Below are 6,000 nucleotides of genomic sequence, written 5' to 3'. Positions count from 1 at the left end.
CATGAGAAAAAATAATGAGATGAATTTGACTTTCGAAAAATCCGTTTGCCAAAATTAAGCTTTTTACGTCAAGCAGTTTAAGCAGAATCGTGGTTAATCAATTACCCAACTTTTTGAAACACCCTGTAGGATTTTTTTAAAAATTTCAAAGTATGTAAAAAAACAAAATAAATTATGCGTGTCCAAGCGTTTCCCCGAAATACTAACCGTTTTTTTAAATAACAAATATTGTAATATTTGAGGGGCGTTTTCACCCTCTTGAAATTTGAGATTCGCGAAACCCCTCCTTATCGAACCTCTACACCCAAGTCAATCCGTTTGCCAAAAATCAGCTTTAAACGTCAAGCACTTTAAGCAGAATCGTGATTACTCAATGGTCATATTTTATAAAACACCCTATATAAATTTTTAAAAAATCTTAAAATATGTAACAACAAAATAAAATATAGGTGTTTAAGAGTTTGGTTTGGTTTTTAAATAAAAAAATGTTCTAATATCTGACGGTGGTTTCACCCCCTTAGAAATCGAGTTTCGAAAAATCCCTTCTTATCGAACCTCTACACCCTAAAGTCAATCCGTTCTCCAAAAATCAGCTTTTTACGTCAAGCGCTTTAAGCAGGAACGTGATTAATCAATGACCAGATTTTTCGAAACACCCTGTATACATTTTTAAAAAATCTTAAAATATATAAAAAACAAAATAAAATACACGTGATTAAGCGTTTTTTCGGAAACTTGACCGTTTTTTAAATAAAAAATATTGTAATATTTGAGGGGTGGTTTCACCCCCTTGGAACTGGAATTTCGAAAAATCCCTTCTTATCACTAGAATCAACCTGTATGCCAAAATTGAGCTTTTTACGTTGAGTGGTTTGAGCAGGATCGTGATTAATCAGTGAGTCGGCCACTTAAGGATTTTATATATTAGTACGTATAGATTTTTCATCATTAATGACACACCCAGCTGCTTCTTAAGTAACAAGAATAATAAATACAGAAATACCCCTACTAATTGACTTTTTCCCCTAAACCAAGCTTTTTTTTGGTTCCACCAAGAATCCCGTCCTTTTTTAAAATAAAATGTTTCAGCACCGCTGCTGCACCTATAAATCAACGGCTTCCTTTTCCAAAGCCGATTCAGTCCGCAATGGTCTTCCAGGTGGTCCTGAGCGCCGCAGCGTCACAAAGGGCACATCTCTATGACTTGGGCTGATTGGATTAGCCACGCTTAGACCTTTCGCCCGACGCACTGCCTCTTCCTACATCAAGGAATGGCTAAAGCCATCGGAAACATATCTTTATGTGTCGTTATTGTTGCAATAATACAACAAAACGTATTAGACTATCGCCTTATTAGTGATCCCTTTACCGTACAAATGTTTCTTTATATTGTGTATAATATACAGTAGATCGTTTGAAAACTACTTATTTTTATCGCTATTGTTAGAGATTCACGTGTTTAGGGTTGTATTAAGGTTTATACATCAGTGGACATATATTATTGTTAGAACTTTTAGCTATAGTAAAGCGTATGTTGTATTATAGCAAAAATAAAGCTTTTAAGTTGTTAATATTTTCGATATATGCTTTATTTTAAATCATCTTTTTTTTATTTATTATTATAATTAGATTCACCAAAAATGTTGTTACTTAATGTTGTTTAGCTTCATTCAGAACCTCCCAATTAGTAGAATAAATTAGTGGTTTCAATAGAAGTTTGTTCCTTTAATTTCAATGTAAGCATTTAGAACGTCAAAATTAGTGGTAGACATTTGGATTGACAAACGGATTGACTGTGGGGTGTAAAGGTTCGATAAGGAGGGGTTTCTCGAGAAAACTTGACATTCGGGAAAACGCTTGGGCAAGCATAATTTATTTGTATTTTTTAAGTACTTTGAAATTTTTTAAAAAATCACACAGGGTGTTCCAAAAAGTTGGGTAATTTCTTAACCACGATTCTGCTTAAACTGCTTGACGTAAAAGGCTTATTTTTGGCAAACGGATTTTTCGAAAGTCAAATTCCAACGAGATGAAACTACCCCTACCCAAATATTACCAAGTTATATAATAATATCGCCATATTGTTTTTTCTCATGCTGACATAAATGTGAGAAAATTTTATCCAGTTTGTATGTTAATGGAAATTCTTGCTTTGCTTTATCATCACCATTACAAATAATTAATTCGACGCGAACGAAGTCGCTGGTACACGCTAGTAATATAATAACAGCATAAGTATTAAAAAAAAGAACAAATAACAAAAATTAAAATAAACAATATACATTAAAAAAAAGGAAAAATCAACAACATAAAGAATCATAAAAAAGAAATAAAATTATGGAAAAAAACTGTCCAGTAAAAGATACAAAATGAATAAATCAAATTACTGTGTGATTTGGTGTTATTCTATATCCGTTCAATATATTATATGCTTTATGTTTTGTTTTGAGACGTCTTTAAACTATGTAAGTACACGTGTGAGAGTTATAATTGGACATCTTAGATGTTAGTTAGAAAAACAAAACCTGAAACTTCGCCCTGCGATATACTAGGGCTGGCATTTCTGGTCTTGGGTGCCGATTTTCGTGTGTACGAAGAGTACGGTCAACACGCTTAGCAAAATAAGATGTGACAAACTGAATAAAGACAGAAGGCAGATGGAAGGGAAGTATTTTCCCAAGTGCATGGAGTCTAGCGTCAGATTAAGTGGTTATGTAATAAATACTTCGTATTTTTGCTTTCTCCGACTTACTAGATTGCCATAGCAATTCACTCCTATACATTAACGCCAACCCGAGGTTTCGCTTGCCAGCAGGGTATAGGAACTTCCATAACAGCATGGGTTAGCTGTTGAAATTCCACCCAAATGCCTTCGATGCCCAATATTATTCTTCTATTAATCTCCGTAAACAGAGTTGTGTATCAATAGATCTACGTATCATTGTAGTTGTAATGTCCGGAAAGTTCATCGGTTGCAGTTAGGTACAATTTAGTGCATCTTAAAGGGTACTTTATTGCTGATTTTTTAAGTTCGTTTCTTTATATCATAGCTTTTCACTGTTAGCATTTAGAAGGATATCTGATTCATGTATTCAGCATCCATCCTTTCTTAAAACATAGGACCGAGAAAAAATCAAAGATTTTCCTTGATTTAAGTAAAAAGAATTTTCGGATTGTCACGGGGTTTTTAACAGGACACTGTCTCAACAAACACCTCAGTAGATTGAAGCTAAGAAACAACGCAGATTTTGAGAGGAAAATGGGGAAATACCAGAACACCTCATCACTGAGCCGGCGGAAGGGCCGGACGACCCGGGCGGCTGCCCGTGGCGCCGTATTCGAGGGGCGCCAGGACGGCAACTAAAATATTTAAAAACGGTAATCTAATCAAAAAGTAACGAATTACCAGATCAATAATTAATCGGTACTATCAATTTCCACATTAAAATATTACCAATTACCACACCACATAGGGAAGAATATCTGACTAAACATTATAAACACTACTAGACGTATCCTATTATAGTTTACTGAAATTATGCTCAAAAAATTCTTTGCACGAAAGCTTTGGGATTGTTTATGTTTTTTGGGTGCTCTATTCGAAACTGGGATTTGCGAATTCATTTTCGTGGAAAAATCTTAAACAAAATAAAATAAAAAAAAAATAAATCTGATTTGTTCGCGGTATTTTACTTATAATTGAAAAGCTATCAAGTTTTTGTAAATTACCTTTCTTTCTATTAATTCTTGTTTTTATAAATTTTCTCTAAACAAACTGTTTTGGGTCAAGAGCCAGCAAAATTGACTGTTTTAGCCTGACTGCTGAAAATCGCACTTTTTCTACTACCCTTTTATTTGTTATTAATGGCTGATGTACCCTAAAATTATATATCGATATCCTTATTAACAACCAAAAAAAAACTTATAAGTTTGCCTCATTAGTTAAATTAGTTTATTAACAGTAGTGGGAAAATATATCAATCTTTTGGTGATTTTCATTTTCCGAATTGAATGTGTATAATAATACATGAAAAATGGTAGCAGAATCGTAGAATTTTCTCATTAGAGCAAGACAAAGGAATGCATCTCAATCACTGGCTGAACCTCATTTTAAAGCCCACAAAACTGTATTTGATCATAAACTGATTGAAAATTTTCCTAAATTCTTATAGAAAAATAATGCAACTGCTTGAAACTAAATACTAATATTTTCAAAGATTACTTATACCAGAACGGGACTTGGGACCGAAGTTGGAATTATATTTCTGATAACTCTATATACCGGGTGCGTCTCAAAAGTGGCTCACCCCCTATAACTTGTTTATTTTTTCAGAAAAAAAAACGAAATTTGGTATGTTAGTATACGACATAAATTAGGATTAATTGACGTATTCAATTCTTTTTGGTCACTTCCTGTTTCACCGGAAATTACTACAACTTTTGATTTTTAAATGGCACCGTCGGTATATTTCTACTTTATGACATATGTCATCTTTTGATATTTTTGATTAAAAATACGATTTTTTCATCTTTTGGACCGGTCAGGACAAGACACGAAAAACATTAGACGATCAAATCTATTTTTCCAAGACTCCTTGTTTAAAAATTAGTGTTTTTAACAGAACCATGGCACTCTAGATTGAAATTTAAAATATAATGTTTTTTGGACGAAAATGTCAAAAGTTGACATATGATATGTCATTCTACTCAGACTGTCATTTTCTATCAAATAAAGTAGAAATATACCAAGGTGCCATTTAAAAATCAAAAGTTTTAGTCATTTCCGGTAAAACAGAAAGTGGCCAAAAACAACTGAATAGTCAATCAATCCTAATTTATGTCATATACTAACATACCAAATCTCGTTTTTTATGTAAAAAAATTAAAAAGTTATAGGGGTGAGTCAATTTCGAGAGCACCCGGTATACAAATATATGTCAGATAAGGTACTCGCCCGGTCTCAATATTTGCCTTCCGTCATCAAGACGACAACCATTCGTGCAATGAACTTTGGTACGACTGTATTAGATTGACAACTAATCTCTGTAAATCCGTCTCAGATACTGACTTTTGTTAAAGCTCTGAGACTGTATGATGACTTATAACTCAAGAACGGGGGATCATAGATCTATAAGGTCGCTGTGATTAACCCCCCTCAGATTCTCTTTTACATTCTAATTTGTTATAAATGTTCTCCATAGTTCATTTGAATAAGCTCATTTGCTTGTAGAGGATTTTAAAAATGCATCAAAATGTTTTTCACCTGCTAGAATTTCTTTGTATACCTCTTTTATACAGGGTCCGGCAATAGTGCGTCGGGCATCTGTAGCTCATAGAATAAAAAACTTGAGAATTTTGTTTAAGTGCAGACCTAAAGTATGTACCAGGATGTATTTTAGGAAAATATTTAAATTCAATAGGGTGGCTCAAAAAAGTGTGAGTGGACCTGGATAATTTTTTTTAAAGGGAACTCCCTGTATATTATCGCATTTTTGGCTTCTTTTCAGATCACTTTACATAACCCTAAGATATGAATAAATATATTTCGATAGTTTCAGAGATATTCAAAAATAAATCAAAAATATATATTTTTCAGCCCTTCTGAAAAAAATTATTAAAAATACAGGAACTGTTCTGAAATCAAAACTGTACTAGGTATTTACTTTAGATGGTCTGTACTTACTTTGCTATAAATATGAAAATCGTAAATCATACAGGATGTTCAAAATTCTACGCCAAACTTTCTAAAATATAAAATAATTTTTCTTCGTTTTTTTAAATGGAACGCCTTGTATATTATTTTTTCAGTAGACGGAGAATTAAAAAATTACCATTTTTTGTATTTAGAGTATTTCAAAATTTTTAGCGGTTTCGCAGATATTTGCGGTTTTATATTTCATATGGCATTTTCCACAGTAATTTTTTATCAAAGCCACCCAATGATTTTTCTCTCGTATTTTACCATTGAAAGCGCCATATGAAATAATACTGCGTGTATCC

This window comes from Sitophilus oryzae, unplaced genomic scaffold (genome assembly GCF_002938485.1).
Source record: "Sitophilus oryzae breed Bouriz unplaced genomic scaffold, Soryzae_2.0 scaffold_169_pilon_pilon, whole genome shotgun sequence".
Lineage (NCBI taxonomy): Eukaryota > Metazoa > Arthropoda > Insecta > Coleoptera > Curculionidae > Sitophilus > Sitophilus oryzae.
Note: the sequence above shows the minus strand (reverse complement) of the source record.